We start from the raw sequence: 26,045 nt of genomic DNA on the forward strand, positions 1-26,045 counted from the left end.
CCTCAAGGACTTCTCCTTTTCCAGATCAGTCTTACATTCAGTTCGATATCTTGGAGAGATCAGAATAGATGAATGAACCATGCTTATAATAACAGCAAACGCCTTTAAAGCTCTTCCTATATGCCAAGCATGGTTCTAAGGGCTTTTACATATTTGTTAATTCACGTAATCTTCACAACTCCATATGTTAGTTATTGTTATATCCCCAACATACAGATGAGGAAACTGAGTCATAAAGTGGTTAAGGAACTTGCCCAAGGTCTCTCTCTCTCTCTCTTTCTCTCTCTCACACACACGCCCCTAATAAATAAATAGCAGAATAGCAGAGCTGAAATCCAAACCCAGGCAATCTGGCTCCAGAGTCTGTGTTCTTAACCATTTCACCAAACTGTCTTTAACTGGAAGAAATGAATGTTGTAGCCATAAACCTAAGTCTCCGTGCAGACAGTTGCTAAAGCCTATTCCTTCTACATTTACAGTATTTTATACAAGTGGCCCCTTCACTTTGTTGTCACTGCCATTGCACTAGTTTAGATCATCATCATCTTTGCCTGAATGATAGCAGTACTTACTGGATCATCTTTAGCAGAGGTTCTCAATCCTGGCCACACATTAGAATTCCCTGGAGAACTTTTTAAAAATACTGAAATCTGGGCCCCACTCCAGATCAATTAAACCAGAATCTCTGAGAGTAAGGCCTGGGTAACAGTGTGGTGTAAAATCTTCCCAGATGATTCTAACGAACAACCAGCGTTGAGGACAACAGTCTTCAGCTTCTCCCCATTCCAATCTGCCTGATCCATTATTATCAGATTTAGTCTTCCTGGAACACCCTGGGGATCAGGCAGTCTCTCTGTGCAATGGCCCCCCGATGTCTGTGTTCTTGATACTGAAGGTGTGGTCTCCCAAGATCAGCACCGCCGGGGTTTTGGAAATGCAGAATCTCAGGTCCCACACCCAATCTGCTGTAACAAGATCCCCAGGTGATTTGTGTGCACAATGAAGTTTGAGAAGTGTTGCTCTGTTCACAAAGTGTACACTCCTTGGCTTGGTCTTCAAGCCCCTCTACATCTGGCCCGACCAGCTTTCCAACCTTATTTCCTGTTTCTGTTCTGCTATACTGCAGCCAAACAGAACACTAACTCCACTGGGCCTTTGCTTATCCTGTTATGTGATCTTTTGTGCCCATTCTTCACATCTCTGCAAGTCGAAGCCATACCCATATTTTAAGACTGAATGCAGATGCAACCTGTTTTAAGAAACTTTCCAGATTCTCCCAGAAGGAAGAATGTTCTCCCTCTTCTAAATTCTTACAGCAGTTCTTTTTTTTTGTTCTTTTATTAGGACATTCAGAACTATCTGCCTTATATTACCTTCCCTCAGTGGACTGTCTAAGCTTTTCTGATTCATTGTTCAGTCTCCCACAGTGCCTAATGTAATATATAATAGATGCTCACTAAATATTATTGGATGAGTAAATGAATGAGTGAATTTAAGAATTAATTCCAAGTGTATCTTATTTCCCTGTTTTCTATATTTGTTTATCACCCTAATAATTTGGGACGCAATTTATCCTTTACAAGCCAGCTCTGAGCAATGAATAAGTAAGGAGAACATATGACACTTTCATTAGAAGCCAGAAAGAGAATTTCCTCCAGATGTTTTGTCCTCCGAGTCCCTTATCTTTTGCAAGTCCTGTTCTCTTTATGATAAGCAATCCTGAGAGACTAAAATGTTATTTTAGTATACGATAAATGAAGATCAGTGGGGGAATTGTTTGCTTTAGAAAAATGATTCAAAGTTGGATTTATTCTCTTGATAAACTCCTCCTAAGTTTAAAATAGCATTTGATTTTTAGTACTATATTATATTCTCAGCTTAAGGACACATTTACTACAAATTAAGGTACAGATGTGCTGAACTGCTCTAAGATCACATACAAGAAATAGGGTGTTTTCTCCAAGACTGGGAGAATTGATTTCCCTTCTGATAAAGTTGGTACCTGGCTTCATTTTTCCCAGACGACAAGTGAGTATTTCTTGAGAGCCAGCTATGTGCTCTGTGTTGTACAGGTATTGGAAGATACAAGACAGGTTTATTGTGTGTATCCATAGGGAGCCATATATCTGGTTGGGGAGAAAAGATTTTTAATATAGGAAGCAATTAGAGGATAAAGCAATAATGGTCTCATTAAGAGATTACTGGGGGACTTCCCTGGTGGCACAGTGGTTAAGAATCCGCCTGCCAATACAGGGGACACGAGTTCAATCCCTGGACCGGGAAGATCCCACATGCTGCGGAGCAACTAAGCCCGTGCGCCACAACTACTGAGCCTGTGCTCTAGAGCCCACGAGCCACAACTGCTGAAGCCCACGTGCCACAACTACTGAAGCCTGCGCGCCTAGAGCCTGTGCTCCACAACAAGAGAAGCCACCGCAGTGAGAAGCCCGCGCACTGCAAAGAAGAGTAGCCCCGGCTCACTGCAACTAGAGAAAGCCCGCGCAGCAACGAAGACCCGACACAGCGAAAAATAAAATACATTAAAAAAAAAAAGAGATCATTGGTTTTATGTAGAACATAGATGTGATAAGAGGTCAGTGATAAATCATCAGAGACAGATAAAGGATGCGGAATAGTCAGGAGCATTTTCATGAAGCAAGTGGGATTTAGGTTAGTCCTTAAAGGGAGATTTGTGTAGGAGAGAATAGCATGTGCAAGAGAGAGGAAGCAGGAGTGTTTTGGTGGTGAGGCGTAAAGGGGCTAGTGAGGGATCCAGCTTCATTACAGGAGGTTCGTATGCATTCATTCAACAAATGTCCATTGTGCATTCCTTGAACTCCTTCAGACCAGACGTGTACCCTGGGATATAACCATGAACAAGCACCGTCTTCCACATGGCACTTATGATAGAATGAGGGAACAGGCACTGAACACATCACACAGTTCGATGAGTTGAAGTAAGTGTTGCAGAACAAAAGAACAAGGGGCTACAAGCACTCCTAGAGGAGCCTTTGCCACTCCTTTGCTGTCACTTTATGGCTAGGTTACTTTAATAGCTTCTTGTCGGATCTTATCCTGAGGAGCAATCTACTGATACTTATTCAACAGACCCCTTTTAAATGCCTATTGGGTACTGTGTTCTGTGCTGATTCCTTCAGAGACTGAGATAAGCTCTGGAGTCTTGGCTAACAGGGAAAAGAGACGTGTAAACAATATAATGTAAAAAGGGCTTTAACAGAGGTATGAGCAAAATATTATGAGAACACAGGTATTTCCCAAAGCCGTGGAGAATAGGGTTTAGATAAGTAGACACCAAATAACGGTTCTTTGACAGACAGGCAGGGTAGTTCACATTTGATGTGGCAGCATGGTAGAGAGCCCTCTGGGTTCTTGTGGGGAAGGAGACGTGAGGAACGGTGGTAGAAGAATGACTTTTTATGCCAGAGAAGGCCAAGATGGAGGTTTTGGGGGGATAATCCATGTACGATGTGAGAGCAAAAAGGAACAGAGAGGAAGGCATATATTCAAGAAGGATTCAAGAAACTGAAGAGGACTGGGTAACTGATTGGGTAAAAAACTGTAATGGTCAGAGGTGACCCAGTGTCTCTAGCCTGGTGACCTGGAAGAACTGGGGCATCTATGATTGACGTGGGGCTGTTGAGGGAAGACGTGGTTTGGATGGTGAGCCTGCTCTGGCCATGTGGGGTTTGCGGCAGGGGGAGGGCTGTCCAGTGGAGATGTTGTACTGTTCAGGTAAGAGGTGAGGTAAAAAGTGACTATGGGGGCTTCCCTGGTGGCGCAGTGGTTGAGAGTCCGCCTGCCGATGCAGGGGACACGGGTTCGTGCCCCGGTCCAGGAAGATCCCACATGCCGCGGAGCGGCTGGGCCCGTGAGCCATGGCCGTTGAGCCTGCGCCTCCGGAGCCTGTGCTCCGCGACGGGAGAGGCCACAACAGTGAGAGGCCCGCGTACCGCAAAAAAAAAAAAAAAAAAAAAAAAAAGTGACTATGGAAGATATGAAACTATATGAACTCAGGGAAGAGAAAGAGAAGGACAGAGAGCTAAACCCAGGACCCAAGGCTTGGGCACACCGAATTTTAGGGAGTAGTAAATGTAATTACCAGAAGTAAAAGTTACCAGGAGAGGATGGGGGAGGTAAGGCGGAGGGGAACAAAGGAGGGAGAGGTGATTTTTTTAAGCACTTAAAAGGATGGAAGGTATGTAGGATAGTGTTGTCTTATGGAACTAACAGGCTTTCAAGTAGAAGAGCTGTAAAAGTTAATCCCAGCAATTTCTTATTGATATTCTCCCATTATAAGGCATTGCGAGAGGCAAAGATTACTAAAATGAGTCCCAAACCCAAGAGTTTTCAATCTGTTAGAGTGCAACATGAAATTGCTGATTTTTGGAAGACACAAAATGTCACATAGTGGCAAATTCATGTAGTACAGCCTAATAGAAGAGGCGATGAGACATACATACAAGTGCATTTAACACAGGCAAGATGGTGAGAAACTCAGTAAGGGAGTCCAGGCAACATCCTACTTTCATACATAATTTATTCCTTAAAGAGTACAGGAGTTTTACGTGGAGTAGGTGGATTCTATTACTATAAGTATATATGTGAAATTCTGAATTACACCTCACCTGTTGAACTTTGAGCATTTGTCTTTCATTTTCTTCTTTTTGCCACAATTAAACCCATGGTCTGCTTGCATAAGTCCAGGGAACATTTGAGGAATTATGGTGATTGATGATTTCTAACCTTGTCTTGTTCATCCAGGGATGAGACTCTACTTCTCAATGTAACACTAACAGCAGCACTTGCATTTTTCCACTTTCCACTCATCTCTGTGTCGTAAAATGGAACCAAGTATTCTGATTTTTGCACGTACAAGTGTTACTGTACAGAGACAACCACGATGCTGAAACGGAGCTGGCCCTTGGCAGACAACACCACCAGGCCACGCTTGAAACATTTGTTAGCAACTGAAAATTGACATCTTTGGCCTAGGAAAGGCTTTTTAGCATGTCTGTTTTAGGTTTGGCAGCTTTAATAGACCCAAATAATAGTATCTTACATGAGATGGAGGTTGATTTTCCTCTCGTGTAATCGTCTGGGCGTTAACCATCCAGGGCTGTGTCAGGGTCCTTATTCCATCCCTAGAGTGTTGCGCTTGTTCTGTATGACGCAAGATGGCTCAGACCACCATGTCCCCATTCCAGCCAGCGGGAAAAGCAAAAGGGCCAGGGGCAGGCACACCCTTACTCTTTAAAGGTACAGTCTGGAAGTGGCACATACATCTCTTCAGCTCACATCTGACTGGCATGGTTCTACTGAGCTGCAAGGGAGGCTGGGAAATGTAGTTATTATTCTAATGACCAGAAAGTAGAGTTTCTATTAATATAGATGGAGGGGAAAGATAGTGGGGGACAATTAACAGCCTCTACCACACTGTATGTGATATACGAGCAGGCAGGTGTATGAAAGACCATTCTGCTCATCCACTTTGTAAAGTGCCATAAATGCACAGAGAAAAATGGGCTTTACGGAGGTGAGGTTCAGTGGATGGGAAATGGAAACACAGAAGTGCCAACGCAAGGTATTGGTTTTATAAGCTTAATTCAATTGAAACGATGCAGAAGTTGTAGAAGGAGGGTAAAAGGATGGGGAAGGAAGCATTTTAGGCAGAGAGAACAGTGTTGATAAAGGCATAGAGCTGGGAAAAACAAAACTGGTAGGTAACTCATCTCTTTTGCTGAAGAACAGGAGTAATAAACGTGATAGTGACATAAGCCTGGAAAAGTTGGTAGGGACCAGATTACAGTGGTCCATGAATGCCAGGTGATAAGAGTTCGGGCTTTATTCTGTAAGCATGGGTGACCCACTGATAGTTTTGGAGCATAATTATGGATGGCTGCAATTTGGAAAGGTAACTATGGCAACAGTGCATAAGATCAGCTGGAGCAGAGAGACTAGAGGGAAGAGACCTGTTAGGAAGGGATGGCAGTGAGCCTAAGGTTAATGGGGGCCAAGACTGAAGTCGTGCCCTGGGAACTAGAAAGGATGGGTCAAACATGAGAGCAAGAAGCAATTAAAGTCAAAGAAGCTGGGACAGAGGAAGTGCTATGGGTTTTCTGGGTTTCTGGAGTGGCAATCGTATTGTATTTTCATTCAGCCGGAGAAGTGTAGCCTCGATTTCGCTGACTCTAGGGCTGGTCCCTAGAATAGTTCATTCTCTGCCCAGAGCATCTCAGCAGGCACTCGTCACCTCCCCCAGAGCTGTAGCAGCTGTTGGCCCAGCAATGCCATGAATTTGTCTCCCTGTGTTGCCAGGAGAGCAGCTGCCAGCAGGAGCCCTAGACAGACGCATCTCAGGGACATGGAAACTATTCAACTCGGGATGGGGTAGGTTGGCCAGGGCTGAAATTGGTCTACATGGTTTGTCCCACCCTTTTCCAGGCCAGTTTCTCAACCTGGCTAGATTTCAGCCCCTCATACTGAGTTAGGTTGGATATTTTAACTTATAGTGTTAAGTGACCGTATTTAGGGACCAACGTTGCTGAACTGCTGTTTTCATCTTCTCTTGGACAACTTCTTACCCTGGAAGCCATTACCCCGTCACTCTTTGGCTTGGCTTCCTATTCTGCTGCTTTTCTCCTGCTTACCTTTTGTCCTCTCCCACACAGTCTCAGTGCAGACACCTTCACTAAATCTCACACAACTCTGACTCCATTGCAAAGTCTGACCCTGCAGTCCCCTCCCCCTCCTTCTCTCCCCCCTACAGGTAGAACTATAGTGATTATTTCTATCTATCTTATTCTGCTTTGTTTAAGATAGGTAATATGGCTTCCTCCATCCCTTTGAATTGTGGGAGGACCCTATTAATGTCTGAAATTCTATCTGCCTGGTTTGATTAAGAGCAGAGATATTATGAGAGGGTAGGAAGTCTTCCTAGGGAAGATGTTCTTGCATTTTCTTTGGCTCCTTGAAGAGTCTAAATGTATTCCTGTTTGTTGCTAAGCCTTTGATTGTCTCTTTTAAGTGGAATCTGTGTTAATATTGACCAACAGGACTCTAATTGATAATGTGTTGGCTGGTTTTTTTTTTTTTTTTTTTTTTTTTTTTTTGCATAGACTTGCTGTAAATTACCTTTCAGTCATAGTTCATTTGGTTTTGATCTCCTACTTTTAATAGCTCAGTTCTTTCTTTTATTTTGAGGTAGGGTTGTGGTTTTTTTGTTGTTGTTTTATTTTTCCTGTTGAGTTTTAGAGGAATACTCCTGCAATGCTGTCCCACTGTGTTTTTTACAAAGATCTTATGCTACTTTATAACCCACTGCCAACATCTTGTCTTTCTTCCAGCTTTTCCTTCTCCTCAACAACAAATATTTGTTGAACATTTTTAAGGTATTAGTCTAGCCTCTTAGAGGAGAGAGATTCAAAGTAGAAGTAGTGGTTCTTTCCCACGTGACTTTATAATCTAATCAGGGACAAATTATGCCTGAACCTAATAACACAGATATTCGTTGTAGGGCAATATGGGTTAAGTACCAAGTGCATGCTACAGAAGGCATTATGCACAGTTGGTAGGTCAAGAAACTTTCAAGATGGGGAGTGGGATTTGAACCAGACCTTGAAAATGGCTAGGATTTTGACACATGGAGAGAGAGGGAGGGGAAAGATGCTACAGCCAGGAGGAAAGTGCAAAGCACTTTTGGGGTACAGTGAGTAGACTGGTTTGGTTGGGGTAATGAGTGTATATGGAGGAACGGGACAAAAGTAGATAGGACCATATCATGGCGAGCCCTGACTCTTTTTTTTTTTTGCGGTATGTGGGCCTCTCACTGTTGTGGCCTCTCCCGTTGAGGAGCACAGGCTCCGGACGCACCGGCCCAGCGGCCATGGCTCACGGGCCCAGCCGCTCCGTGGCATGTGGGATCTTCGCAGACCGGGGCACGAACCCGTTTCCCCTGCATCGGCAGGCGGACTCTCAACCACTGTGCCACCAGGGAAGCCCGAGCCCTGACTCTTGAATATGATTTGGCTCTCTGCAGTGGACACTGGAAACCACTGAAGGTAGGAACAGCAAGTGTCCAAGCTGAGGTTATGAACTCTACTTAAGGAAGATTAACCTTATCCTTCATGGTGATGGTTTGCTAATTCACAAGGAACTTGAGACAGTGAAACCAGTTGTCATAGTAAGTAATAAGGATCTAAATTAGGGTGGGAGGGTAGGGATGGAAAGGATCGAAATCGATTCTTCAGTCCATTTAGCAAGCATGTATTGTGCTCTTACCATGTGCCATGCACATGCCAGGCAGACAGATACTGCCCCCTGCACTCCTGGAGCTTACGGTCTAGAGACAGATGGAAAACAGCTGGTACAGGAAGACTCTACAGGAATTACTGACTGATGGGATTTGTTTATTTATTTTTTTGGCTGTGTTGGGTCTTCATTGCTGTGGGCGGACTTTCTCTAGTTGTGGCGAGTGGGGGCTACTCTTCATTGCAGTGCACGGGCTTCTTGTTGCAGAGCACGGGCTCTAGGTGCGCAGGCTTCAGTAGTTGTGGCACGCAGGCTTAGTAGTTGTGGCTCGTGGGCTCTAGAGTGCAGGCTCAGTAGTTGTGGCGCACGGGCTTAGTTGCTCTGTGGCATGTGGGATCTTCCCAGACTAGGGATCAAACCCATGTCCCCTGCATTGGCAGGCAGATTCCTAACCACTGCGCCACCAGGGAAGTCCTGACTGATGGGATTTGGGTTTCAAGTAATCTTGGCAACACAAAAGAAAGAGGGCTGTGAAGTTTCTTTTGGACTTGGGCGACTGGTAAATTAATGGTGCCTCTAATAGAAATACCAAAGTTAGGAGAAGGAGCTGTTTTTGAAGGGCTGGAATATGAGAAATTTCGTTTTTGGTTGTTAAGTTTAAGACATCAGAAGGATATTGAAGCTGAAGTATCTGTAATTGACAGAAAATGAATAGCTATATTCAGGGCTAAAGATCTGGACCATATTCAGAGCTAATGTGTGGGTTGTTGGTAGAGAGTGGCGCAAGTTCATAGAGAGATAATGGTTGAGGCTGTGGAAATGTTTGATTTCCAACAGTAAAGGTTTTAGGAGTTAAAAGAGGGGAAGATTCTTTGTATTGTCTGTGGTACTCAGATTGCAAAAGGTGAAAAGGGATTTAAAAGATATATTTATTTGTGTATTCATTCAGCACACATTTTGGGGACCTAATTATATACAGACATTGATCTAGGTACTGGAGATAGGAATAAGACACTATCCTATTCTCACTAACATTAAATTAGCAGTATATTAAGGAAATACACATGGAAAGTAAATCTGCTTATTTGCCTGGTTATGAGTGTGTAACTTATTGGAAGGGATGTGAGGGAGGGAGCCGCACTCAGGTATCTCAAGAATCTGGTAGATGTTCAACCTGCAATACTCCTTTCAGTGGGAGGTTAGGTACACAGTTAATTAAAGAGAAATTCTTGTAGTGTCCATGTTCTTGGCCTTGGGCCCAGTATTTGAATGTGCACAGTCTCTGCAATTACATCACCTATTGCCGGTGGATTTCTCCTCTGGAGTTGAGTTCACAGTTGTTCATCAGCCTCACAGGACAGCATTGGGTTGAAAAACAGAGTCAGCTGGCCATAGAGAATGTTATAGCTGTGATTGCAAATCAGAAAAGAGTGGAGGACCAGAAAGTTCCTCTTTGAATATGGGGTGATTTTGAGGAGGGAAGTAGGAGGAAGCCTGAAGCTGCCAGAAGGAAGAACCCCTTACTTCCTGGGACCAGTGTGTCACTCATTCACTTTGGACATATTTGGGAGCTGTTTGTTCCTTCAGGGAAGCTTTTGCCGAGAAGTAGCATCTGGTGTTGAGCAAAGGTTGGCTTCCTTTTGCCATGGCTCAAGCTGACTTTATTTAGAAACTAACAAAAGGTCTGTTGGTGAGTTTTTCACTGGCCCAGTCCATATAGAACTTTAAGTGGTCGTTGGGTCCTTTTTGGAGGAGTTGGGAGGTCTCCTCTCACGTGGATAAAAGAGGATAGAAGCAACACAGGCACTTTGGGGGATCAGCAAGACAGAGTGGTGGCCTGTCTTTTGAACAGAGAAAGGATTCATTTGAAAGGTCTTTGGGAGGCTTTACAGCTTAGCAGAAAAAGCTGAGAGCTTTAATCCAGACAAATTTGGATCTTCCGCTTACAGCTGTGTGACCTTGACCAAGTCACTTAACCCCTTTTCGCTTCAGTTTTCTCATCCTTGAAATGTGGAGAGTAATGCCTACCTTGAAGAGTTGTTCTAAAGATTAGATATAATATATGTAAAGCACTAGCCGAATGCCTATAACTTACTAGATGCTCCAAAAAAGGTAGCCGATCTAATTATCATCACCACAGAAGGAATATAGCTGTGATTGTCAGGATCACAGGTTCTGGAACCAGATTTTCTGGGCTCTGATCTTGGATTTTCTACTTACTAGCTGTGTGATTTTACAAGAAGGTTGTTAGTTGCCTCAGTTTCCTCATCTGTGAATTGTGGATAATAATAGTGTCTACCTCATGGAGTTGTTATGCTGATTAAACAAATTTTAATATATGTGAGGCCCTTAGACAGTGCTTGACCCAGAGTAAATGTAAGTAACAGTGACAATTTTTCTTGTCCTCAGGAGTTGGGACCAAACATAGCTATACCAGGTAAAACCCTAGTAGATTAGATTCACCATTTATTCCCTGCGCACAGTTAAGCGTTCTTAAGCCTGGCCCTAGGTAATAGTATGTCAGTCTCCATTTACTTCAGCGACCCCCATGGGCCCTCCCGAATGACAGACTCTTCCTGCCTCTTGATTTTTATGATATGGCTACATTGGGAGGAAATATGCAATTAAGTGACTCTATATAATTGTATGTCCAGTTCTTATAAAAACTCAGCAGTTGTATGTTTTGTCCTATACGGTGTCTTATTCACAAGGTGTCATGAACTACCTTGAACCAGGTCATTAACCCTGGCATGTTATTTTTAGATCCAGGCTCATAATCGTCAAGAGGAGGAAATTTGTCTTACAATCACCCTCAGATGTCCTTGTCCTCACGGAGTTAGTAGTTAGCACTAATTGCCAGATCATTAAAGGTGTAGTGTTGAGACCCACAGGTCCCAACTGCGCCCCAGGGGAATAAAAGACCGCCAGCCCTGTTCAGCCTCCTGAGCGGCCACCATCACGACCAGCGGGCCAGGGCAGCACAAATCTCAGTCATGAGCATAACAGACTGTGGTTTACAGGGTTGTCTGTCTCATGAGGCCAAACCGAGGATTACAAGCTTCTGCATAAATGGCTTCATATCATTCTTTTAGGGCGGGGAATGATAGAGGGCAGGTCGGGAGCAAAACATGCTTCATGCACAGTTGGGAGGATGTTGGAGGCTGGGGCATTCCTGTGTCTTGCTGGCTGTGCCGTCAGAATGTCACCAGGACTCACCTTGGGCTTTCAGCTTGCCAGGGCACAGCCCTGGTGATCTTGTCCCTTAACAACAGTGCTGGGCTCAGGGAACTTTTAGTATTCATTTTCTTGGCTCTTGTAAGCCCATAATAATTCCACAGTAGACACAGGAAGCAATGTGCAGCGGGTTCTTTAATTTTCAGAAATTCATAGCCGATTAAGTGAATTGACTTGGATCCAGTTCTTTTTTAAAGGCAAAAGCCATGTCATCTTTATTGGGAGCTGACTGTGTTAAGTGGGAGGATTTACAAGGTAAGAAGAAAAGACAGTCTCTGCCATAAGGACACTCATAATTGATATGGGGAAAAATCAGACAGTCTGGGAGAGAATAATAAGCACACATGTGCGCATGGGCACACGAATCTAAAAATAGGACCCCGTGTAAAGCAGGTTTCAGTAGTCACCGGGAAGGGAGGGAAGGTGGAGGGCTCGGGAGGCACTCGTGCTTGGCTCAGCCAGGGAGAGGTAAAGGATAGCAGTTATGTTCTCAATTAGATTTGGTCCCAAGTTAATTGAAGTAAAGACTTTAATATCTAATTTCTGTGCTGTACTGAAGTATCATGCTGTGAAGAGAAAGAGAGTCATGTGGGAAGAGCTCAGTGTTAATGAAGGATTTAGGGAGAATAAGAAAAAAAGTAGGGTTTGGGTTTTTCAGAGTTGAAATCCTTTCCACAGTCTCCTGCCCTTTATACACCTCCACCGGTCATTGGATCATTGCCCCTTGGGGGTTTTTTGGGGGTTTTTTTGTTTTTTTTTTTCGCGGTACGCGGGCCTCTCACTGTTGTGGCCTCTCTCGTTGCGGAGCACAGGCTCCGGACGCGAAGGCTCAGCGGCCATGGCTCACGGACCCAGCCGCTCCGCGGGATGTGGGATCTTCCCAGACCGGGGCACGAACCCGCGTCCCCTGCATCGGCAGGTGGACTCTCAACCACTGCGCCACCGGGGAAGGGAAGCCCACCCCTCGGGTTTTAATTCAGGGAAGATCGATGAGCACAGCTCTGCTTCCTAACAGATTTTGGGTACAGCTAGTTAAAGAATCAGGATTAGAAAATGAATCGAACAAACTAGGATTATCTTCAACGGGAGGATGCTGACCTGTTGTTTGCCGATTTCTGCTTAAGCAGTTGGGACAGGGCATCCTTGCGTGGAATTCAGACATCCCGCCCTGGCAGCCTCTGTGTTAAAAGTAGAGGTTGCAGAACAAGTCTGGCAGCTCTCAGCCTGAACCCTTGTAAACAACAGATGTTCGTAACTAAGTTCTGGGGGTGGGGGTGGGGGTTTCTGTTGATGCTTGAAATTCTTTGAATTTACAGGCAGCATCTCGAGGATTTAGCAAAAGGAGGAAGTTGTACAGAATCGATGCCGCAGCGTACAGGTGGAAATGATGCCTCAAACATTTCCTTTGGAAGACAAAAGCACAGGCATTGAGTGGACTCTGAATAGAAAGCAAATAAACCCAGGAAGGCAAGCACAATTAAGAAAGGTTCAGTTTCTTAGGTTTATTGACTTTCTGCCCTTCTCCCCGCCTGCACCCCCCAACCCTTGCCTTTTTATACGTGGACTAGATTTGTCAGCCACCTCCTTGCTTCTGTTTTCTCTGGTCCTGGGTGGAAATGTGTGCCCTTCCCTATCACTGAGTTCTACATACACATGCGTGCACACGCTCAGGTAAGTGTGTGGCACATTCTTCCATTAGCACTTCCTGAAGCCATTCAGGTGCTTCTAGTATCCGGATTAAATGTTATTGTTAGGGACTTTGTCTTAGATGCTAACCTGATTCTTGCACATTCTCAGTGTTGGTTTTGCCAGGTCTCCTTTACATCATTAACTGGAAGTGAATGAAGGTAATGTGGCTTATAAAGAATTCAGTGATGCCTTTTTTTTTTTTTGTCCTCACCCCACTCCCGGCCCCCAGATACACATACTGAGTTTCCAGACAGCTGATGAATGATTAGGAAACCTACTTTACAGCATAGTTCAGGGAAGCCATATGGAAAAAATATATATAATACAAAAATATATATATAATGTAAAAGTGATTTATCAGATCTGGACCCGTTTTTGAGCCATTCTAGCCAGAAATAATTGGTTTGAAAATCTTGGATAAGGTTTCTTGCTTATTATTTTGGGGGCTGAGAGCATCCTTGTGCTATTATTTCTTCTGAAAAACAAAGTCTACTCCTGGCCTTCTTGTGAATTAGCATAGAAAGTTTTGGTGAACACCAATCCTACTATGCGAGGTTCACTTATTCTTTCAGCAAACATTTATTCAGCACTTATTCTAGGGCTGTTCTAGGAATTAAATATGCACAGAAGACTAAGCCAGTATTCTAGCTTATAGAGGTTACCAGTTAATGTGAAACATTTAAGGTTGTATCTATATGCGTGTGTGAATGTGTGTGTTCTGACAAGGTATAGAGCTCAAGACTGAGGAGCCAGAATTGTAGAGGGACCTTTTTAGTCACCTGTATTACATGTGATTCAGTAATAGACACTCGGCTGCATCTTCATCATCAACAATGACCGACAGGTTCTGGCAGGTGCTGGGGTCACGAAGATTTATAGGACCCAGCCTCTGCCCTCAGGAGGCTCGTCGGGTCATGTGGAAGACAGAAGGTTTATATGAAGAAAGATAACACAAAGTAGCATATATTTACTGCCAAAGGAAAGAAAGATGGGAGAACTGATATCCTTTTCATCCAGAATGGGATCTTTAAATTTTTTTTGGACATAATTTTAGACTTACAGAAAAATTGCAATAGGTCAGAGAATTTCTGTATACCATTTATCCAGATTGTCCAAAAATGTTAACATATTAACGTTTGCTTTATATTTCTCTTTCTTTCTCTCTCTCCATATACAACTCATGCACATACATATTTTGTTTTTACGAAACACTTGAGCATAAGTTACAGACATGATACCCCTTTAATCCTACACACTTTAATGTGTATTTATGAAAAATAAGGTTGTTCTCTGACCCAATGGTAGTATAGTTATCAAAATCAGGGTGTACATATTGACACAATAATGTTACATAATCTACAGACGTTCAGATCTACCATTTGTTTCCAATATTTTCTTTTTGGCAAAACGAAGTCCAAGATTATGCATTTCATTCAGTTGTCTCTTTAGTTTCCTTTAATGGGGAAAGATTTTTAGATCTTTCTTTGGATTTCATGACATTGACATTTTGGGGGAGCATTCAGCCCAGCTATTTTGTAGAATATTCTCTAATTTGATACTTCTGTTGATGTCTAACATTTCTTTATTCAGGTTATGTACTTTGGGCAGGAATACCATAGAAGGGATGTTGTATTCTTCTCAATATACCATGTGAGGAGGCACTTGCCAATGATTTGTCCCATTTGAGACCATGTAAATATCATGTTATTCTTCAAACCTTATACCCACTAGTTTTAGCGTCTATTGATGATTCTTGCTTGAATCAGTTATTACTATGATGGTTACCAAATGGTAATTTTTCTAATTTCCATCATTCCTTCTACATTTATCAGTTGGGATTCTACTGTAAGGAAGAGGTTTCCATCTCCCTCTATACTTGTCTGGTGGTTTGTTTGTTTATATCAATGTGGACTCATGGATTCTGATTTTATTCAGTAGTTTATAATGTTTTAACATCTTTATTTTAATGCTCATATTGTCCCAGATTTGGCTAGTAGAGTCCCTGCAGGCTGGTTCCTGTGTCCTTTTGACATGTCCCCATCATTCTTTGAGTACTTCTTATACTTCCTGGCACAACAAGATGTTCTAGGTACATCTGGTATTTTCCTTGTTTCAGCTCTGGAGCCATTTCTTCAAAGAGCCCTGGTTTCTTTTAGGAGGAATGGTATTTAGAAACCATGGGTGCTAGGTGTGCTCTTTGTTACTGGAGTACCATTGTTTATGGTCCCCTTCAGCGGACAGAGGTAGTAAATAGATGCATATATGTGCACACACATTTACCCACATACTTTTATATCAATTTCTCTATCTGTCTGTGTGTTATCTATATTGAAGCCTATGAGTTCACATTGATATCTTCAATTCCAACCAAATACTACATGTTTTATTCTATTTTCTCCCCTTTCCATATTTGTAACTCTGTTCTCTGAACACTGAGAAACCTGGTACCCATTATCCATAATATATTTATTTAATTGCTCATTCCTAGAGTATACACAGAGTTTCAGAATTGCTAACCCATGCTCTGAAACAGGCATGACTACTACTAACTAGATTTCAATACTGGTTTGAAATTTTTTTGTTTTTGTTTTTGTTTTTAGCCTTGAGGACCAAAACACAGTGTTCAAAAGTCCAGACAAAGCATACACTGAGGACCATCCTGTGGACACCCCCCCCACCCCCCATCCCTGGGCCTCCTGTGACTCTGGGAAAGCCATTTTATGGGTTGGGACCCTTGCCGCTTTCTCCTCAGACTACTCCTCTCCTGTTCTCCCTGGAGTTCTCCATGATCACCTCCGTTGCATTTAGGGAACCAAGAATCTAGCTTTCATCTCAGTTCTAGGCTGTGATTGTGAGGACTGTTTATCAGTAGTTCATGTAATATGCTTGATGTAGGACCTTTGGATGAGCTCGATCTGGTCCCTCAGAGGTGAAGCCTCAGGGCACTGCTCATTGACACATGAACTTGTAGAATTTTCAGCCCTGTTTGCTAACTCCCAGTTCTGATGGGCCCGCTGCTTCTCCTCCTTGGCCTTCTTCACTCAGATGCCCTGGCCTCTCTAATAGCTCTTTTGCATCATCTCTGACCTGGACATTTTCTCCTCTCTGTCTGGGGATGGCTTTCAGATTCCCCTTCCTCTGCCCTATTTAACCCTCTTTCCACACACTCATTTTATTTCTCTCCTTCCTCCAGACACATATGACATGGTCAGCACTGCTGATTCCAGCTCTTCTGAATCTTGCCTACAGCTTAAGTTCAAAAACAGAGGGACCCAAAGCATCCTAGATGCTGTGCCAATATCCACCATATGAAAACAAATTACTAAAAAGCATCAGGGAATTTTAGAATAGTTATTTATTTATTTATTTATTTATTTATTTATTTATTTTTGCGGTACGCGGGCCTCTCACTGTTGTGGCCTCTCCCGTTGCGGAGCACAGGCTCCAGACGCACAGGCTCAGCAGCCATGGCTCACGGGCCCATCCGCTCCGCAGTATGTGGGATCTTCCCGGACCGGGGCACGAACCCGTGTCCCCTGCATCGGCAGGCAGACTCTCAACCACTGCACCACCAGGGAAGCCCTAGAATAGTTCTGAGGTTTGACTTTCTGTCTTCTCAGTGGTCCTCCCTGCCCGCTCCCCCATCTCCCCCTGCCGCCTCCCATGTTATATCTTGCCACCCTTCCGTCTCTTCTCCATATGCCTCGTTTGGCAAGGGCTGGTTTCTAAAACCTTAGCCCCTGTGTTCACCCTCTCTATATGCAGATAGCTCTAACCATTGGGATGAGACTGTGCTGACAGTCAGGCTGGATTGTTGCTCTTTTTCTAATTGTTTGTGCCCTTTTTGAATCTTCCATCAAGGACTAAGGAATTTCTGTCCTTTTGGTCATGTAGAGAAAGTGAGGCTGCGTCTCTCTGCCTTTAAATGTGGGTATTGACAGGTCAGAGAAGTCGCTAACTTGGGAATAAAGTATATGTTCCTCTAGTGACCTTATCAATAGGGATGCACAATGGTGCCAGTCCCACAGGCTGCTCCTGCGTATTCTAGAGAGGGAGCGTGTTCCTCAAGTAGCAGTGACATTGTGCCCACACCATCGCTTTCAGAATCCTTATTCTTGGAATTTGCCATCAGCTTTCTCCTAGTGTTCTGTAGAACATTGTTTAACTTCAACATTTCTAGTCACCCTAAACATAAGGGGAAGAGAATCAACATGGTGGGGCCACATATCTTACAGGTGCATCTTGCAGACACTGGCTGTCGTTTACAGAGCATCAGGAGAAAGCTGTTGGCATAGTCCAGTAATATCAGGCATCTACAGTGACCAGAGTATTAGACCCTGTAGGAACTGTCCCCAAGAGAAGTCCTCAGGGACCCCTGACTCATGCAAAGTAAGATGTGTATGTACATAACATCCTCCTCCCTCCCTCCCTCTGTCCCTCCCTCCCTCCCTTCTTTCCTTCCTCCCTCTTTCCCTCCCTTCTTCGGAGGTGAATACTTTGAAGAAATCCTCAGATTCTCAAAAGGGTCTGGGGTGTATAATCACCCCCCCAAATATCTTATATTGCAATCTGGAATACACACACAGACATATGTGTATTTTAAAATAAATAACTAACAACAACATTTTTGTAAAACAAAACCTAGGTATCTTTGCTCTATGTGATGTACTCTGATATTTTCTGCTTTGTTCTGTGTTATTCTGTTCCACTGTTTTCTGTTTCATTTTCTGAAAAATGCTAGCTGGTGACCCGCTAAGTTGACTTTTTTTAACCCCACTAATGGGTTGTATCCCACAGTTTGAAAAACATTGCTTTAAGAACATTAGTTCTTAAAATTTTGGTGTGCATAAAATAACCTGGGATGGGTATTTAAAATGCAGACTCTTGAGCATCACTCCACTTGTAGCCAATCAGAATCTCTGGCAAGAGGGGCACAGGAATCCAGATTTTAAACAAGCACTACAGGTGATTCTGATGCAAGGTGATTTGGGGTCCTGAACACTCACACTTAGAGAAACTACTCTTATGGACTTAGGAGCGTGGTTGCTCAAGGCTTCAAGTCACACACTTGCCTGGAGATGGTAGATATTAGTGAGAATCATCTGAATCCAGACTGAGAATTTTCCCCTTATAGAGTGATCCTGGTCACCCACACTCATTCCTGGACCTTGCTGTCCTTTGATCATCCTCTTTTCCTGGTATCTATTATGGCCCTCATGAAGGCAGAGAGGGAGTTAACTGAGGCCACAGGATAGGGCGCGAAGGAACTGAAGGGTCATTTTACAGAGTGGCTGGGGTGTGGCTCAGCCCTCCAGTAGGTGACCACAGCCAATCCCAAATTAGAATTGGGTGGGATTCAAAACTGCTTTTCCTATTCACTTGCCTTTCATGTGTAACCACATGCAGTGTGTCAGCATGCTTCCTGGCGCCATTAGGCACCAGCAGTTTTGCTCTCTCTGGGTTCATGGACCCTTGGTATTCCTGTTATGTGTTGTCTTAGAATAGCTCTGTGCTCTGGGGCTTGGGCAGCTGAGCATTGCCCATTAACTCTTTCAGCACCAGTGCTTTATAGATGTTAAGAGCATCTTAGTTGAAATAGAGAAACAACCACAATAAAATAAGAAAATGATTGCTAGTCAGGACACCTGGTTCCTTGCCTTGCTCTGCCATTACCTCTGTGACTCCAGGCTCCCTGAGCCTCAGTTTCCTCACTTAGAAAATGACAAGTTTGTTCTAGACTCTAGACCATCTTGAAAGGCCCTTCTAGCTCTGAAATACCAGGATACTATTTTTTAAAATTAATAAATTGTATTTATTTTTGGCTGTGTTGGGTCTTCGTTGCTGTGCATGGGCTTTCTCTAGTTGCCGTGAGTGGGGTCTACTCTTCGTTGTGGTGCGCAGGCTTCTCATTGCAGTGGCTTCTCTTGTTGCAGAGCATGGGCTCGGGCTCTAGGGCTCACGGGCTTCAGTAGTTGTGGCACATGGGCTCAGTAGTTGTAGCTCGCGGGCTCTAGAGCACAGGCTCAGTAGTTGTGGAGCACAGGCTTAGTTGCTCCACGGCACGTGGGATCTTCCCAGACCAGGGCTCGAACCCGTGTCCCCTGCATTGGCAGGTGGATTCTTAACCACTGCGCCACCAGGGAAGCCCAGGATTCTGTTTTTTATACCCTCTGGTGCTTCTCTTTGCACTTTAAAAGTCTTCCCTTTAAAGCCTCTCCTAGGTCTCCTCTCCACAGGAGATTCACTGAGGTTGGGAATTTCCAGAGAACCAGATGATAAATTAATAGCAACAAAATGTATTCCTATTTAGTGCAAGGACAAAGTATGAAATTTATAAAGCAAGTTCATTGCAACTTGGGTAATAAGGCCTGGGAATTTGGGGACATGTTTATCTTTTCAGACATGACTCTAGCTACTTTGTTTTGTGCGTGTAAATACATTGTATGGACTGCCAAGTAATAACATAGCTATAACAATAACACTTGATGATGATACTAACATGTAGGTGTAGAACATTTTAGTGTTTATGATTTTTTTTTAATGGACATTACCTCGTGTGACTTGATCTTCATAATAGCCATGTGAATTAGGCAGGGCAGGTCTACTGTCCCCATTTATTTTTTTTTTTAAGTAGATGAAGAAATGTTGAGGCCCAGAGTGCATCTGTGACTTATCCAAGATTACCTGGCCAGCAAGTGGCAGAATTAAGACTAGACTATAGGTCGTAAGCATGGTTCAGAGTGCTTTCCACAGAATACCACCTTGCTGAGATGGGGTGTCATTGTTCATCCAGAGTCCTTATAGACCAGTAGAACTCAGTAACCGACTAACCTGGAAATTGACCAAGGCGTCTTTTACTCCACCCATCCCTTTAAAATTTTGCCGGCAAAGTATCGGCATGGTTAATAATATGCTGTAATTTACAGCACACAAACCAATGGGTGAACAAATTCAGTCACTCAGCAGCCTCCCAGATTCATGCTGCAGTAGTTGATTAGGCAAGATTAATGGAGGCTGAAGATATTAACTATTCATTAAATGAATTGTCTTACTGTGCTCTACATTTAACAGGATTTCTATGGCTGTGATATCTGTCATTAGTGGATGATGATTAACTACCCATCCATTGTTGGTGATAGACGTTCATTGAGTATTCCAAACTATCCCCTGTCCTCAAGAGGCTTCCTTCCAGTAAGCAAGATAAATATCAAAATAACACATGAGAACTGATGATGATGCAGGCAGCAGGTCTGATAACTATTTAGACTTCATTCCATGTAGCTCTGCAGTTTCACAGAACCAAATCATTTTACTTTATTTCTCCTTTCTCATTGTTATCATGAGCCAAGTAAGGAAACATATTGTCTCATTAACAGGTATTCTGGAGGGGGAGGTCTGAATCTTAGGGATACCCTTTCTTCCCAAGTGGCTTGTTGGTACTTGACATGCTAAAGGACCATTTGCCAGGCAAGAGGAGTTACTGGCTGTAGATCAAGCTTCTCCACTCTTGCCTGGTGCCTGAGAGATGCCTGCTCCCAAGGTAGTGGTTACTGCTTTGAAAATGTGTGTGGATTTCTGAGTGGTGTCATTCCATTTTGGCACAAACAGGTATTTATTTTTCTAGAATGAACTACCAGGAGTGAGCCAAACTGTCTGTCTCAGTCATCTCCCAAGATTTCATTCATTAAAAAAAATCTGCTAACACATCTGCGTGTTATTTTTTTTTCCTCTGTATGTTTGTCATGTGCTATAATTACTTACGGGGTTTCTGGTGGCATCTTAATTTACTACAGAAGAAAAAACTGAAGATATAACTGTAGAGTTGTTTGTAGGTTGTTCTGTGGAATATGTGGATCTAACTTAATGTAGATGGTTATAAAATGTTTTTAAACTGAGAAACATATATGACTTTTTTTCCCCTTGGTCATCAATCACATGTCTTTTGCTCTTGCTATGATATTTCATTTTAATTAAGTGAATTAGTCAGCTCAGACTTTTGAATGATCACAGCCTATTTGGGGGGGTTGACGGGGGAAATTTTAATACATAAGTAAACTTCTAGGCCCTTAGTTCTATGGATCATATTGGCATAGTTTTTGTTCTCCAGCATTTTGGTTGTACCCAGAGTACACAGGGAGGGTTTAGTAACCTCTTTGTTTGTACCTCCCTATAATTCTGAGAATGCTAGTGGCAGGACACGGGATATAAATGAAGGGAAGGACCCAAGTCTGCAGAAGTCATGAATGCGCTGGTGGGAAGGTAGATCTTCTGAGTCAGCCAAATCAGGGTTTCATGATGGGCCATCCAAGCCGGTGTACACTCAAGCATCAAGACTGGGGTAAGATGTGGGTTATAGCTGATCGACAGTTTAGGAGCGGGAAAGTCATGTCTTGGACCCAGGAGGTCTGTAAACATGGGAGAAGCAGGTCAGAAGCAAGAATTTTGCTCCCTTTAACCCTAGTGCCCAGAACAGTGCCTGGCACACAGTGGTGCTCAATTGGTATTTGTTGAATGAATGAACGAAATAAGACTTTACAGATCAGGGACTCAGAGAAGAAGGCTGGACAGTAAGCCGTCAGAAATCTAGGCAAGAAATTGGGATGGAAAAGATTCAAATCTTGTGTCGGCCCTGCCCCCCCCCTCCCAAACCAAGTCTCTTATGGGGTCCACAGAGCTGTCTTGAGTGAGCCTCTAACCTTCTCTCGCCATGAACACGGGACGGGGTGGGGGGTGCTTGAAGGGCAGGCAAAGTCTCTCACCTGACATAAATTGATGGAGACGTTTCCATTTCGCTTCTACAATGGCTCAGATTTGGGAACCACTCCCAGTTCTCTGACCTAACTCAGAGGAACCTTGGCCCTACAATCATTCAGGAAATAGTCATTAAGATGTCAGACACGTGCTAGTCCAGTTCTCAACTTCAAAGCAGATTCCTAAGCTCCCAGATCTTGAATATGCCATTACCCCAAGGGTGTGGCTGGGCTCCTTGGAACTAATCCAGAGCCACAAGAATTCCATTTCCATACAGCTCTTCCCCCAAATCTGATTATAGGGGACAGTTTAGACTATTTTGAGTAAGGTGGGTACACCACTGCTTGAATCCTTTCTAATCATCTGCCTAGGCTACTGAAGACAATTTGTGGTATTAACTTGTCCCTGAAAATTTGAAAGCTGGTTTCTCCATACAAAGAATATACATTTTTTGCCTTCGGCCCTTTTTTCTTTCTGTCTCTGAACTCTCCTACTCTGATCTCATTGCTGGCAAAACTGAAGCTGTAGCTGTGATAAGCCCAGGGAAGTGCCTGCCCCCTCCCTGCCTGCCCGCCTGCCTATCTTTGAAAGAAACCTCCAGGCTGCCACTGTACTACTGGGTCACACAACCAGCAGCAACCATTATAGGCAGAATCTTTTTCAAGTCAGTTCTCACCGTGGTGATTTTTTTCCCCTCCTTCTTTTAACACCTTCCCCAGCAAATCCCATCCATCCTCTGGCTTATCTGGGTCAGCAAGGGTCTGATTTTATGCATGGCACTGTCGAGCCATAAATCCGCTGCGGCTTTGCCTCTCTATCCAGCCGGTCTGCTTCTGTCAGCATCAGCAAAATGCATAATAGAAAAAGTAAGCCAGAAAGGCTAATAACACTCATCTGAATAAAGTAATCTCTTTGGCTGCCTCAGTTCACTTCATTTTAATCAAGGTACCAGGCAGGAATTTAGGTTTAAAAATCTAGCCTCCTCCTTGTCACTAGTTTCCTGTCCAACTATCACTAAATGATCCCTTTTATTTATTTTTTATCCTCCTCATAGTTGGGTACTCAATAATCCATATTGAATGATGTATTTGTTTAACTCATCTGGGTGTTTGTATACCCTCACATGTATGTCCGTTTTTAAAAGTGAGAAACCACATTCTTCTTAGATGTTTTGACATTTGCCACCTTAATATACAGACCGACAGGTTTGATAGGAATGTTGGGAAAGGGGGCTCAGTGGAAGTTGCAGAAGCATCTAGGGTTCTGGCAATCTGGGCTCCCTTTGGTTTCTTTCCTGTCTACCTCAGCACAGTTTCCTGTGTGGAACGCAGGACTGATCCTTCCACCTTGCCCCTTGGCAGAAGGACAGTGGAAGATTAAATTCTGCTCTCCTGTTGGTATCTCCCTCATGTCTTCCCAGAGACTTACAGCTGCTTGGTTAATTGCCTGTTGCTGCGGTCTGATTCCAACCATTATTTGCTGAGGGTTGTGCATTTGCAGCAGGCTGAGCTCTTGGCCCTGACCCAGGGCCGGGTGAGGAGCATGTTGGAAATTGATGAAAGCTGAATCCTAGTTTGTTTGGAAATAAGAATAATAATATTTCTTCACATTTGTATAGTGCTTTACTGTTGATGTAATTTTTTTGGCATTCATCATCTCATTTGAGCCACACAACAGCCCCATGAGGTGGGCAAGTCAGAGACCATTGGCCCAAAAGGAAACGTACCTCAGTAGAACAATGCAGAAGCTCAAGCCATCCGGTAATGCCAGGCTTGTGTCATGCAGCCCATCTGCAGAGCTGTGAGCAGAGTCATTAATTAAATGGCACCTTAGGCCAGGAGAGGTTGCAGGATTTTACAGTCATGCTTTGAAGATCTTTGGGGAGCTAGATGTACAACAACAGGACATGTGTCCATTTTATAGATGAGACAACTGAAACTGAACAGAGGGGATATGGGAAAAAGGGGAAGTGTTCTGTCAAGGCCAACTTGGACCTTTATGGAGTTAGCTCTTCACCTTAGCTATTTTATTATTTATTTATTTATTTTTGCGGTACGCGGACCTCTCACCATTGTGGCCTCTCCCGTTGCGGAGCACAGGCTCCGCGGCCATGGCTCACGGGCCCAGCCGCTCCGCGGCATGTGGGGTCTTCCCGCACCGGGGCACGAACCCGTGTCCCCTGCATCGGCAGGCGGACTCTCAACCACTGCGCCACCAGGGAAGCCTCGGGTTTAGCTGTTTCAGATGATCACTTACAATGATCATTCTGTGGATGCATAGTTGGCTCGTGACTTTCTGAGCCTCCTGTTTTTTTTTTTTTTTTTTGACTCCAGAGTCATTCCCTCTCAATTACAGTATTACGTTTTCTTGATCTTCCTCCTGAACAAAAGTTTTAAGTAATAAAAATACTTCTGGATATTTTGTCTGCTTTTTAGGGATTAGTGTTTGAGGAGGTTTGCAGCTGTTCAGCACATGCCTAAGGGATGCAGACCCTTTTCTTTAAATGCCCAAGTATCACACAACCTAAGACTCCGTGGGTGGGGGAAGTAAAGAAACTGTACAAACAAATGATAGATGGAAAAGATATAAAGACAAATTTCAATATCTCCTGACCAAACGAAGCTCTCTTGGCTCTAGCAGCCCCAAATAAAATCAGGCTGCAAAGCTGCTGAAGCAGGAAACCACTCTCGCAGAACCTTAATTTGCTCCCTATGAAGTCACGTCTCGTTGACTTGCTCATTTTCCAGCCTGAAGTGTGTTTTGCCTTTGTTCATGGTGGCTGGGAAAATTGCCTCTACAGTGGAGTTGTGTTCCCCTCCTACTGCATGCCCCACACCTCTCCTTCCCCACCACTATCCCAAAATAAATAAATGAATTAATTAAAACACCTCCGTTGGAAGGAGAAATAAATCTGAGAAAGCATACAAACGCAAAGAGCCAAAAATACTGTATGACAACTACAGTAATAGTAAAAAAGTGGGAAACCCTGGGAGAAACAGACAACAGAGTCTAGTACTTTTTTTTTAGGGCCATAGACTCCTTTTTTAAAATAAAAATCTTACATAGAACTCCCATATATGCAGCAGATCAAAGCAATGTTTCATAGGTGTAAATCTACTTTTAAAGTGCCAATTTATAAAGTGTACTTATTACAGAGTTAATCAGTAGAAACAATGAGGCTGGGTTTATGAACCCAGATTATGAATCAAGAGTTGCAGTTTTATATCAGTTTCAGCATCCAAGTTATTTCAGGTTCTGGTTTGGGTTTCTCAATATCAAGAAATCCCAACTCACGCAGACGAGTTGTCGTAATCTTGAGATAGTTTTAAATTGATTTAGATGCTTGAAAAAGAAGGATGTTTTCTGTTTTAAAGTTGAATCACTGACATTACCCAGAAGCTATTCCTATTCTCCTTCATCAATATTAACTGGATAAATGGAAATGTATAATAAGCTTTACAACAACTGATAATGAAATGAGATGATATTGAGCGTGTATATCCTTACTACCCAACTGTGGTCTACCCTGAACCCAGCATAGGCCCCTAAGCCTTCTGTGGCACGTAATTGAACTTGGCCACTGTGTGTCAAATCATGTGCTCACCTGAACAGCTTTACTCAAGGAGGCACACAGGTTGAATTAAAAACTAAACCTGTGCAGAGCAACATACATTCTAATCGATAGCGCGTTTTCCAGCAGTCTGGATACATGCATTGATTCTTTATTCCAAAGCTTGCATATAACAAAGCTCACCTCAGCAGCGCATGAGACATTGTGGTGGTATCTACTGCAGGGAAACTGGGTCCTGGGTCCTTTACATGTTTCAGTGGGGGTTGTTCATTTGAATGGGTATATTACAGTTGTTTGAAACTGAAATATGATTCTCTGTAACTCCAGCATTTCTCAGAACACATTTTAAAGCTTCTGCTCACTGAAACTAATAATGGCTGTCCTACCACATGCTGTAAGAATGGAAATAAATACATGTGGTAAAAGTTTTTGTAGCACCTTAGAAGTTTTTAATAAGTATAAATTTATGAGTGTTAAGTGATAAGGCATTTTAAAAGGGTCTCACTTCTGCCCATCCTTCTTATTAACTCAT

General features: G+C 43.3%; 1 protein-coding gene across 10 annotated transcripts in view; it reads left to right on the forward strand.

Annotated features, from left to right (window-relative positions):
• SRGAP2 (SLIT-ROBO Rho GTPase activating protein 2) overlaps positions 1-26,045 on the forward strand; it is a 242,266-nt gene that overhangs the window by 94,778 nt on the left and 121,443 nt on the right. The window lies entirely within an intron of this gene.

This window comes from Mesoplodon bidens, assembly GCF_964165515.1.
Source record: "Mesoplodon bidens genome assembly, chromosome: 2".
Taxonomy (NCBI): Eukaryota; Metazoa; Chordata; class Mammalia; order Artiodactyla; family Ziphiidae; genus Mesoplodon; species Mesoplodon bidens.